The sequence below is a fragment of the Peromyscus leucopus genome, chromosome 3 (genome assembly GCF_004664715.2).
Source record: "Peromyscus leucopus breed LL Stock chromosome 3, UCI_PerLeu_2.1, whole genome shotgun sequence".
Classification (NCBI taxonomy): Eukaryota; Metazoa; Chordata; class Mammalia; order Rodentia; family Cricetidae; genus Peromyscus; species Peromyscus leucopus.
The window spans coordinates 104035389-104048408 of record NC_051065.1 but is presented as its reverse complement, the minus strand read 5'-3'; the positions used below and the strand labels follow the sequence as shown (position 1 = coordinate 104048408).

The 13020-nt window shown below is 48.5% G+C and overlaps 1 long non-coding RNA gene across 1 annotated transcript; it reads left to right on the top strand.

Annotated features, from left to right (window-relative positions):
• Positions 1-1549: 1549 nt before the first annotated feature.
• On the top strand, positions 1550-12750 carry LOC114680938. Its single transcript, XR_003732843.2, has 3 exons — positions 1550-1835; positions 5580-5652; positions 12672-12750. It is a non-coding gene; the product is annotated as an uncharacterized LOC114680938 (long non-coding RNA).
• The last annotated feature ends 270 nt before the right edge of the window (positions 12751-13020 follow it).

Here is a 13020-nt window from a genome sequence, read left to right as displayed (position 1 = left end):
AGGGAGTGTCTGCGGCTATGTCTCCCAGGCTCCTCCCCACCAAGGTCACCATGCATGAGGGCTGTCAACAGGGGGTTGTCCTGAGCCCATCGGTTTTGTAGTTAAAAGACCTCCAGGAATGAGTCTGCCTTCCCCATGATAGTCCCCATCCTCAGAAAAATACATGAGATTGTGGGATGTACACAGACATATGTGAGAAAGGCAGGTGCACATTTCATCTTCAAAGACTCAGTTCCATCGGCTTCCTGGGAGGCACTGATGTTTGTGCAGGACTTGGGGCTTGGAAATACTGTGAAAGGTCAGTCTCTGAGGTGATTTCATTTCTTAGTCAAAAAATATTAGGGGTTTAGCAGTTAAGAGCACCTGCTGCCCTTCCAAAGGACCTGGGTTCAATTCCCAGCACCCACATGGCAGCTCACAGTAACTGTGATTTCGGGGGATCTGACATCCTCTCTGACTTCCAAGGGTACTGGGCACACAAATAGTGCACATATATGCATGTAGGCAAACACTCGTACATATTAAAACACACATACATTTGTACTTTATCAAGCTGATGAAAGGAAATGCTGGCTGTACTTTCAGGAGGGGAGGCTAAAATCTTTTTAGATTATGGATTAGCCTATAGAAAAATGTCTGCCATAAATCAAACAGTGAAGGGAAAGATGCATAGGAATCTCACTTATACAACTTAAAACATAGCTCTCTGAACAGATGAAGACAGGTTTCTTCTGTATCCCAGAATCTAATCAATATTTATATGTATAATTCAGCTATCATTTGGCTTAAAAGGGCTTATTGGGAAATGTTATTATTTATACTATTTTCTACAGAGAAAATATTTTACTGTTTAAAATAACCCTGGACTTTCAAATTATAACTTGTTTTTATGTTCAAGCTATCTGTGTATTATTTCTCCTGCAGTTATACATAAAATGTTTTTACATTAAAAAAGGGACAAATACTATAGAATTGTATTACATGAAATATATAGAATATACAAATTCATAGAGACAGAAAGATTAGATTTACCCTTCATGCAAGACTTAAGTAACCATCAAAAAAAGAAAAGTTGAAGCCATGCATTCTGGAACATTCCTGCAATTCCAACACTCAGGAGGTTGAGGCCAGCTTGGCCTCAGTGAGGCCCTGCTCTGCAGAGAAGCGAGGAGATCACTATTCGGTGTATTGGGAGGGGCGGGAGGGGTCCCAGTTGTGAGCAGAGTGGCAGCAGGGAACAGATGCAAAACCCTGGACCGGCTGGAAATGAAGGTGAAAAACTGCAGGGTTTTTCCTGACTCCTTCCAACATCAAAGGAGGGGGAGGTGAGAGGACAGGACAGCAGCCCTGACAGAGAACCCTCCCTGCCGGGACTTGCAGGGCTGGGATCAGCAGGGAGCCACCAGCATATATATAAAGTGAAATGAAATAAAATATCTTAAAAAGAAAGTAGCTGATTTGGCCGAGTATGGGGACCTAATGGCTTTTGCTGAGGCACATAGTTGGTGATAAGGGCTGGGAGTAGCTCTCAGCTGTCATCAAGGCAGAAACCAGGAATGAAGGAAAAAACAAGGTGGAAAAATTCCCAGCTGCAATTGGAGCCAAGAGCAGACTGTTTGACTGCCCACATCTATGATCTTGGACAGCCCACTGATGATGACTGTCTACGAGGAGCCATGGCAACAGAAGGGTGGTTCTAGACAAGATCATGGCAGCAGCCCTGGTGCAGACTCCCAGTGCAGGCTGTGGTGTCCTGAGGACTGAGTACCTGTGTCTGCATGACTGCCTTGGAGGGGAGAGAAACAGAATCCAGGACCTAGCTGGGAACTCTTTGGGTAGGCTTGGGTCATCCTAGCCCCTTCAAGTTTGATGGCTCTCCCTTGATTGGTGCTTATTCTGCCCTTAATTTACATACACACACTCAACCGGTTCGAGTCTGCCTTGAGCCTATATACATGGGCTTTTTTTGGAACTCTGGAGATGTGCTGGCTTCTGGTCAGAGTCCTACCTGAGACTGGGGCCTGCTGCTCTTTGGAGGAGGAAGACACACAACTCATCAGAGACTCACTAGAGACAGGTCCTCCCAAGATGCTGCAGCCTGCTGCTTTAGCTGCAGGAAGGACATGCTTCAGTCTTTGAGACTTCGGAGATTTGGGAAACCTACCATCTGCAGACTCAACTAAGCAAGTCTCCTAAACCAGGACTGAGTGGCATTGTAGACATCTTATCTCAAGTCCACATTACACTCCAGCTACTTTCTTTCTTCTTTGGTAAATAGACACATGATTCCTCCTCTGGACCAGGATGTGTGCTGGATGATGTGGGTCAGGAACAAACTACAGACAAGATCACTGCCCTCATTAATGCCCACAGTCCAGCTAACTCTGTGGATGTAAATGTTTCCCTGTATGGGTCAGGCACGGTGGCGCATGCCTTTAATATCAACACTTGAGAGGCAGAGGCAGGTGGATCTTTATGAGTTCGAGGCAGCCTGGTCTACATAGTGAGATCCTATCTAGATTAACCATTCCAATAAAAAGTGGATTTTGTGATGGAGGTGAGGGGAGAATTTTTCCACAGTTGGAGAGGTGGGGAAGAATTCTCCAATAGACCACAGGAAGGAGGAGCCCTGAGGGCTGAGGGAGAAGACAGCAGGGGAAGTATTGAGGCAGGCATCAGTAAACACAAAAGACTTTAATCCAGGTGGAACAGGTGGGGAAGGAAAGAGAGGAACCACCAAAAAAGATTCCTCTTGGAAGTAGAGGTCACAGACGGAGGTTTGTTTAATTGTTTTATTATTAATTTTTAAATTTGTGGTTTGCTTGCACATGGTTGTGCACTGTGTGCATGGCTGGTACCTGAAAAGGCCAGAGGAGAGTGCTGGGCCCCTGGGGCTAGAGTTGCAGATGATGGTGAGCAGCTGTGTCGGTGCTGGGAATTGAACCCAGGTCCTCTGGAAGACAGTGTTTCGTTTGGTTTATTCTTGTGTCTGTAATGCTGGCTGGCCCAGAACTCACTATGTAGACCAATTGGCTTTAAACTCACAGAGATCAGCTTGCCCCTGCCTCCCAAGTGCTGGGATGAAAGGCGTGTGAACTCAGCCACAGCAGCCAGGTCTTCGTAACTGAGCTGTCTCGCCAGGCCAGTGCTGGTCTGGGTTTGGTGGCTTGCTTGTTTTTGTTGTTTTAGCATTTCACTATATGTTCTGAGCTGGCCTTGCATTCACAGCAGTCCTCCTGCCTCTGTCTCTGAGGCCTGAGATGACAGTCTGTACCACTGTGCCTGGTGTCTATATTCCAAGCTTTGAACACCAACATTAGTTTTGAAGTGGGGAAGCCTGGGACAGCTTCAGGTAGGAAGTGGGTGAGTAAAAAGAGTCCCCATAATATCTAGGATATATCATAATATCTATTCCCCATTTCCTACACATTCACCTGAATCCACCCTTGCCCTCCCTCTTCTAGACCCATGAAGTCCACATGGCCAGCTGTTTTTCTGGACCTTAGCAGCTGGCTCCCGTCCAGGCCACCTCAGTTTACAGCAAAGTGACCTTACCCACATGACTCCAGTCACCCCTGGCAAGCAAAGTCACGTGTATTCACAATAGCAATGCATTTTGGGAAATGCCTTATTAGGTGACACCATCAGTATGTGTGAACATCATGCAGTGTGTTCATGCAGATCCAAATGTAAGTCCTTCACTTGACTTGGCCTCTCTGTTTTATGTTTTACTTTTTGTAGTGCTAAGAATGCAATTAAGACATACAATAAGCACAAAACATGTGAGGGTGCTATGTGTGTGATGGGGCACACTATTTTGTTATAAAGTAATAGTGTTTAAAACAGGGTCTCACTGTGTTGCTCAGGCTGGTTTAGAACTCCTGGTCTCAAGTGACCCTCCTACTTTAGCTTTCCACAGAGCAGAGACTACAGGTGTGTACCACTGTGCCTGGCTTGAAGAAGTACTCTAAAACAGGACAACATAGAAGTTTTGTGAATGTAATATATAAACTACATCATCATACATATTCTATTTTCTCTTTTTCTTTCTCTCTTTCTTTCTCTCTCTCTTTCTCTCTTTCTTTCTTTCTCCCTTTCTTTTTTTCTATTTATTTATTTTTGGCTTTTTTGAGACAGGGTTTCTCTGTGCAGCCTTGGTTGTCCTGAAACTTGCTCATAGACCAGGCTGGCCTCAAACTCAAAGATCTGCCTGCCTCTGCCTTTCTCTCTTTCCTTTCTTCCTTCTTCCTTCCTCCTCCTCCTCTTCTTCTTTTGGACATATTCTATTTTTATAACTGTGCAATGGTCTGTCAATATCACAAACACACGAGTAACATGTGCTTAAGATCACTAGGGGTGCAGCATCCACCCCTAAGCAATGCACATTTTGGTTCCATCATCTTTGGGGGCACTGTAACGTTTGCAGCCTGTGTTCGACAGGATCAGCACAGCGTGTGACTGTGGCTGCGTAACCTAAGTGTTCAACAGATGCTTGTGAGGTGTAGGTTTGTAGGTTCTGTGGACAGAAGGTGCCTTCACAGTCATCCATTCCAGACCCTCTCAACAGGTCTTTTTAGATTTATTTATTTTATTTTACATGTGTCTTAGTTACTTTCCTATTGCTGTGAAGAGACACCATGATCAAGGCAGCTTATAAATGTTTATTGGGGCTTACATCTCAGAGGCTGAGTCCATGACCATCATGGTGGGGTGCTGTGGGGTGTCCTGTATGCTGTGAATATATGTTGTTATGATTGATTGATAAATAAAATACTGATTGGCCAGTAGCCAGGCAGGAAGTATAGGTGGGACAAAGAGAGAATTCTGGGAAGTGGAAGGCTGAGGCAGAGAGACGCTGCCAGCCACTGCGATGAGGAGCAGGATGTAAAGTACAGGTAAGGCATGAGCCACAAGGCAAGGTATAGATTAATAGAAATGGGTTAATTTAAGATGGAAGAACTAGATAACAAGAAGCCTGTCATGGTCATACAGTTTATAAGTAATATAAGCACCTGAGTGATTATTTTATAAGTGGGAAGTGGGCTGTGGGACTGTGGGGGCTTGGTGAACCCAGAGAGAGACTTTCCAGCTACAATGGGGAGCATGCCAGCAGGCAGTCACGGCACTGAAGCAGTGTCGAAAGCTAACATCTTGAAACAAACTTGAAGTGAAGGGAGGCAGGCATTAACTAGGAATGGTCTGGGCTTTTGAAACTTCAAAGCCTAACCCCAGTGACACACCTCCTCCTACAAGGCCACACCTCCTAATCCTTCCCAAATAGTTCCACCTACTGAGACCCAAGCATTCAAACAGATGAGCCTAAGGAGGCAGTTCTCATTCAAACAACCACGGCATGAATGAGGGTCTTGCTTACATGTATTTATGGACACCACATGCATGCCTGGTGTGTATGGAGGTTGGAACACTGCACTCAATCCCCTGGAACTGGAGTTACACATAATTGTAATCCACTATGCAGGATCAGACCCCAAACCACGGTCCTGGGCAATAACAAGTGCTGTTGACCTCTGAGCCATCTCTCCAGCCCCTCAAGGGATCTTTCTGTTCTAATTTCTTAGGTTCTCCAAAGCTCCCACTTTAACCAAAACATCTGGGATTGTGTCAGAAGCCAAGAACCTGCATTTAATTCAGGTAAGTTATATTTAAATTTGGAAACTTCAGAAGTCTGTGTGGGAAATTTTTTTGGAAGTGTCTTATGCTGCCCAGGCTCCCCTTGAACTTGGTATGCAGCTAAGGATGACCTTGAACTTCTGATGAAGCATCATTCCTCCACCTCCTGAGTGTTGGGATTGCAGCAAGAATTTCCTTTTTAAATGGGCTGTTTTGGGGACTGGTTGGCTCCACAGTTAAAAGCACTGGCTGCTCTTTCAGAGGACCTAGGCTGCTCATGACCATCTGTACCTACCCTTCTTCTGGCCTCCTCAGGTGCTGCACATGTGTGGTCCATAAACAAAAGCCCATACATTTAACAATGAAAATAAACAAATCTTTTTAAAAATAATCTTTAAATTGGTTGTTTTGGAGGTGCCTGTGACCATCTTCAGGTCTAAAAATCTTGGAGAATTCGGAGGGGATGGATGTGTTACTCCTGGTTCAAGGTTTTTTCGTTTGTTTGGTGTTTTGTTTTGTTTTCTGATTTTTGTTGTTGTTGTTTTGTTTTTTGTTTTTTGAGACAGGGTTTCTCTGTGTAGCTTTGCGCCTTTCCTGGAACTCACTCTGTAGACCAGGCTGGCCTCAAACTCACAGAGATCTGCCTGCCTCTGCCTCCCAAATACTGGGATTAAAGGTGAGCGCCACCGCCACCCGGCTTCTGATATGTTTTGTTATTGGATTTGTCAACTTGACTAGATCTGGAGTCAAAAGGCAAGCCACTGGACACACCCCTGAGGGATTTTCCTGAAGCAGGAAGGCCCTTCAGTAGTGTGGGTGGCAACGTACAGCTGCAGCGCTGATAAAAGGAGGTCAAAGAAGGAGACTTCACCTTTGTCCCCTTCCCTCCACTCTCACTGGGAAGCTCACTTATTGCTGCTGCCGTGCAACCCGCTGCCGTGCTCCCCGCTGCCGTGCTCCCCGCTGCTGTGCTCCCCGCTGCTGTGCTCCCCACTGCCGTGCTCCCCGCTGCTGCCGTGCAACCCGCTGCTGTGCTCCCCGCTGCTGTGCTCCCCGCTGCCGTGCTCCCCGCTGCTGTGCTCCCCGCTGCTGTGCTCCCCACTGCCGTGCTCCCCGCTGCTGCCGTGCAACCCGCTGCTGTGCTCCCCGTTGCCGTGCTCCCCGCTGCCGTGCTCCCCACTGCTGTGCTCCCCGCTGCTGCCGTGCAACCCGCTGCTGTGCTCCCCGCTGCCGTGCTCCCCACTGCTGTGCTCCCCACTGCTGTGCTCCCCGCTGCTGTGCTCCCCGCTGCTGTGCTCCCCACTGCCGTGCTCTCCGCAGCCGTGCTCCCCGCTGCCGTGCTCCCCGCTGCTGTGCTCCCCGCTGCCGTGCTCCCCGCTGCCGTGCTCCCCACTGCCGTGCTCCCTACTGCTGTGCTCCCCGCTGCTGTGCTCCCCGCTGCTGTGCTCCCCACTGCTATGCTCCCTACTGCTGTGCTCCCTACTGCTGTGCTCCCCGCTGCTGTGCTCCCCGCTGCTGTGCTCTCCGCTGCTGTGCTCTCCACTGCTGTGCTCTCCACAGCTCCCTGCTGCTGTGCTCCCTGCTGCTGTGCTCCCTGCTGCTGTGCTCCCCGCTGCCGTGCTCCCCACTGCTGTGCTCCCCACTGCCGTGCTCTCCGCAGCTGTGCTCCCCGCTGCCGTGCTCCCCGCTGCTGTGCTCCCTGCTGCTGTGCTCCCCGCTGCCGTGCTCCCTGCTGCTGTGCTCTCCGCTGCTGTGCTCTCCACTGCTGTGCTCTCCACAGCTCCCTGCTGCTGTGCTCCCTGCTGCCGTGCTCCCTGCTGCTGTGCTCCCCGCTGCTGTGCTCCCCACTGCCGTGCTCCCTGCTGCTGTGCTCCCCGCTGCCGTGCTCCCTGCTGCTGTGCTCCCCACAGCTGTGCTCCCCGCTGCTGTGCTCCCCGCTGCCGCACTCCCCACTGCTGTGCTCCCCACAGCTGTGCTCCCCGCTGCTGTGCTCCCCGCTGCCGCACTCCCCGCTGCTGTGCTCCCCACTGCTGTGCTCCCCGCTGCTGTGCTCCCCGCTGCTGTGCTCCCCGCTGCTGTGCTCCCCGCTGCCGCACTCCCCGCTGCTGTGCTCCCCGCTGCTGTGCTCCCCGCTGCTGTGCTCCCCACTGCTGTGCTCCCTACTGCTGTGCTCCCCGCTGCTGTGCTCCCCGCTGCCGCACTCCCCGCTGCTGTGCTCCCCACTGCTGTGCTCCCTACTGCTATGCTCCCCACTGCTGTGCTCCCCGCTGCTGTGCTCCCCGCTGCTGGCATCAGAACCCAGCTACTTCTGGTTTCCAGTGTAGACTGAAGACCAGCAGCTGTCCAGGGACCCTCTAGTCTTCAGCGCCAGATTGGAAAATACGTCTATAGATACAGGCAGACAGATACCTATAAATGTACAGGCGATTTTTTTTTCATTCTATCAGTTCTGTTCCTCTGGAGACACTAATATAGATAGGTGTAGCCGGAGACTTTTCTGCATTCCACCCAGTTCTGCAGCCACTTATAAAATAATCACTCAGAAGCTTAATATTATTTATAAATGTTTGGCCGATAGCTCAAGCTTATTATTAACTAGCTCTTACAACTTAAATTAACCCATTTCTATTAATCTATATTTTGCCACGTGGCCATGGCATTACCTGTCTGTTGGCATCTTGCTCCTTAGGTGACTGGATGGCCAACTCTGCCCTTCTTTCTCCTTGTATTCAGTTTGGCTTTCCCAACTAGCTACATTCTGTCCTGCCATGGGTCAAAGCAGTTTTATTCATCAACCAATAAAAGCAACACATGTTCGAAGCATACAGAAGGACATCCCACATCAGATAGGGCTCACTAAGTTGCCCAGGCTAGCCTCAAATTCATACTCCTCCTAACCCAGCCTCCTGAACACCTGGGATTATGAGTGTGAGCTACTTCCAGATGCTAGTGTTCAAGGTTTTCACTGGGAATCAGCACACTGGCATGGAGCCTCACAGAGAAGGGCTGAGCTTAGCTGCTGGGTCTCTAGCCCCCAGGCCCCAGTAGGTCAAATGGACCCAAAGCTCCAGGCAGACAGAGACGTTCACCATATTCCACTGTTAGCACAAACTGCAGCAGGCATTTCCTGCTGGAGTCTGAAGAATGCAGTGGCCATCCAATGCTGGGCCACTGGTGGTGAAACCCATGAGAACGGGCCTCCGACCTGAGCATGTAAAGCTGTGTCTGGTGGCTCCGCCTCCATTCCCTTTTCATTGAGATACTTTATCCTGGTCCAAGTGTGATAGTGCATGCCTGTTATCCCAGCATTTGGGAAGCAGAGGCAAGAGGATCAGGGTTCCAACTGTCATCCCTGGCTACCCAATCAGTTTGAGGCCAGCCTGGACTACATGACACTCTGTCTCAAATAGACAAACAAACAATGATCCTGTATTCTATTGCTGTAAGTATAATGCTTATCAAAATTAACATTGAAAACATGTACAGGCCTGGCCGTGGTGGCACACTCCTTTAATCCCAGCACTCAGGAGGCAGAAGCAGGCAGATCTCTGTGAGTTCAAGGCTAGCCTGGGTTACAGAGTGAGTTCCAGGAAAGGTGCAAAGCTATACAGAGAAACCCTGTCTTGAAAACAACAACAACAAAAAAAGACAAAAAAAGAAAGCATGTACAGAAAATAATTGATTGTTTTCAAATACAGAAAGCAATAAGATAAACGAAATAGTTTAGAGACTGGTTTCCCCAGTCTCAAATTTAACAATAAAAATTTAACAGCTGTAATTTCCTCAGTGTTTATCAAACTAAAAAAAAAAAAAAAAGGCCTGGTGGCACAGGTCTGTAACTCCAGCTGTTGGGTTATAGAGGAAGGAGATCAGGACTTCAAAGTCATTCTCAGTTACATAGTGAGTTTGAGGCCAGCTTGAGTCACATGAGATCCTGTGAGAAAAAAAAAGGAGGGGGGGCACTAGAAAGACAGTTCAGCAGTAAAGAGCACTTGCTGCTTTTTTTTTTTTTTTTGAAGACTTATTTATCTATTTAATGTGCACTGGTGTTTTGACTGTATACGTTCTGTGTGGGGGCATCAGGTCCCCTGGGACTGGAGTTACAGACAGTTGTGAGCTGTTATGTAGATGCTGGGAATCGAACCTGGCTCCTCGGAAGAGTAGCCAGTGCTCTTAATCACTGAGTCATCTCTCCAGCCCCTTGCTGTTGCTTTTAAAGAGGACCCAAGTTCAGGTCACAGAGCACCCACAAGGGGGCCTCACCACTGCCTGTATTTCCAGATCCTAAGATTCTGATACCCTCTCTGACCTCTGCTGGCATCCATACACACACACACACACACACACACACACACACACACACACACACACACGCGCGCGTGCGCACACATACACAAATAAACATGAAGCAAATATTTTAAAAAGAGAAAGACAAAAAAGATAACTCTTGCCGGGCGGTGGTGGCGCACGCCTTTAATCCCAGCACTCGGGAGGCAGAGGCAGGCGGATCTCTGTGAGTTCGAGGCCAGCCTGGGCTACCAAGTGAGTTCCAGGAAAGGCGCAAAGCTACACAGAGAAACCCTGTCTCGAAAAAAAGAAAAAAAAAAAGAAGAAAAAAAAAAAAAAGATAACTCTTGAAAGGCAGAGGTATGAAGATCATGAGTTCAAGGCCAGCTTCTGCTACACCAGGCTGCAGGCTGTGTCTGCACATGTACAACACTCATCCTTACTTTGACTCATATGTGAAGTCAGCTTGCTGCACTCAGGACCACAGAAGTTCCATGTTTGCCGCAGTAGAGAAGTGAGGTGCTCACGAGGAGTAGGGGATCGGCTCACTTCTGGTTCTAGAGTTTATTGAATAGCCTGTCAAGTCCTTTACAGAACCTGTCCCTACTGATGGCATCGGTGGTCTGGATGCAGCAGCTTCTGCAGCACAGACAGGGTGGCCCCAGACTGTCTGTGATTCCAACCATAGTCATGATGTTGTTTGTTGGCAATCACCCCAAACGACAGCGTCTTGGAGATCATCCTCAATCTGCATTTTCAGGAACTCCCCACAGGCCTTGGCATATGCCTTCTATCACTGCATCCACTGTGAAAAACCAAACCTCAGTTGTTGCGGAAGCAGAGCACCACTGTGACTGGGTCTTGTCCTGTCCCATACAACAGAGATGACGTTCTTATGCCCAACACTCTCTACCTTGAAAGCCATGGAAGAAACGGTGGCCTCAATTTTACTCAGCTTCAGTTTGTACAGAATTGTCATCTTCCAGATGCCATGCAAGGATACTTATAAAGATGTGCACCTCTTTATTTTTGTTGTTAAAAAGAAACATCCCTAGAATAGGTTTGCAAAGATCCTCATGTACAGGTGGAAGGGTCACCAGCTAGAGACCTCAGCTGCAGCCGCTGACCCAGGTGTTAGTTTCAATTCCACAAGTCTTCTAGAGCAATATGACGCTGGCTCCTGGCTTGAGGTATGAGCCTCTGGTTCTGCCGGTGCAAACCCAAGGCCTTGGGCACTCAGGGCCTAGTACTGCCAGCACTGCCAGGTGAGCTTTGGTGCACCTGCCCATGATTCCAGGCTGGGTAGATTGGAAGAGCCCCAGTCAACTTGTTGGTAACAGCTGGACTTCTCTTCAAGGTGATTAAGGATGCCAGTGGACGGTTTCAATCATCACTCTGGGGCTAGAGAGATGGCTCAGGGGTTAAAAGCCTTCGTTGCTCTGGCAGAGACCCTGTGTTCAGTTCCCAGCACCTGCATGGTAGCTCACAACTGTTGCTTCAGTCCCAGGGGATCCAGTGCCCTCTTCTGGCCTCTACATGCACCAAGAACATACAGACACTCATGCAGGCAAAAAAACACATACATCCAACAAAAATGAATAAATCTTCAATAAAGAGTTTCTTGAGAGAGCATGCATTACTGAAGACATCCCATGCAACCATCTACCACGCAAGAGTAAACTGCTGTAAATCACCAAAGAGGAAGTGAGCCCCTGTGTTGTAAAGATGCCATAAAGCAGTGGTTCTCAGCCTTTGTAACTCTGTGACCCTTTAATACAGTTCCTCATGTCGTGGTGACCCCAACCACAAAATTATTTCTATGCTACTTCTGAGCTGTAATTTTGCTACTGTTATGAATAGTAATGTAAAAAATGATATGCAAGGGGGTTGTGACCCACAGGTTGAGGACCACGGACATAAAGGCTTTTTGCTTGCTTGATCACCGAATAAGTTTGTTTTTCAAGTGCTGTTCATGAGATTCAGGACCTCGAGTGTGCTGGGCTAGGACTCTGCTTCTGAGTCATTCCTTCAGCCCAGCCTCAAGTATTTATTTTTAAAGTGCTGGCAATTCAGCCAGGACAAGCTCCTGATTTTGTGGTGTTTCAAACAATAAATACATGTAACAATCGGACGGTGTCTGATGCAAAGGAGTGCTCTAAACAATAGCTTCAGGGCCAGTGAGGTTACCCAGCAGGTAAAGGTGTTTGTCTCCAATTGCAGGCTATATAGCAATTTCCTACTTGATAAGGTCCATTTTGGAGGGAAGCTTGCAAAAATCGGGGAATTCTAAAGGGGAGTAAGCAACCCAGAAACCTCAGGAAGCCCATGAAACTGACTTCCATAAGCTGCAAGGACGTCAGTGAGATGCTTTCAGACAAGCTGGGAGTCTGGGAAGGGACAGGGACCCACCCAGCTTCATGAAAGAACTGCCACCAAGTTAAGCAGTGAGCTCCCAGGTTCCAGTATGTGGCAGCGATTATCCATGCTTGGATGAGTGTTGGGCCCTGGCCCCCGTTCCTTGGGTAGCTGTTGCCCTGCTTGCTGACCTTGATCAGATGTCCTCCCTATGCTAATTCCCCGCCGGTTTCATTCCTCCTAAACAGCTTACCCGAGGTTCCTTGTTTGCGTATCCTGCATATTGGTGTAATGCTAGAATGTAAAACATCTGTAGCGAACTTCTGCCCTTCCCTCCTTCAATAAGGACATTCTACTGAGACAATGACCCGCTGTCTTGTCTCTGTTTTAACCCTCAGCCCCTCGCTCGGACACGGTGAACAGGTGCGGGCGCTACAGATGGGCTTCTGGTAATGGAGCTGCCTGAGTCATTCTTGCTCTTGTAAGTGACCCCTCACCCGAACCCCTATAAGTAGCCCCCATATACTCATTGGTTCACCAAACTGGATATTGTTGGTATCCTTCCTTTGGCCTGTCATTGGTTCCCTATTTGGGGCAAGTAGACATCTGTTCACCTCCCCCTGGCCTGGGAACAGTATCCCACAAACTGCCGAATCTGATAACCATGCGGGTGGTAGAAGGAGATAGATAACTGACTCCTGACCTCTACACATGTGCCCTGACTCAAGCACACACACATACAACCTT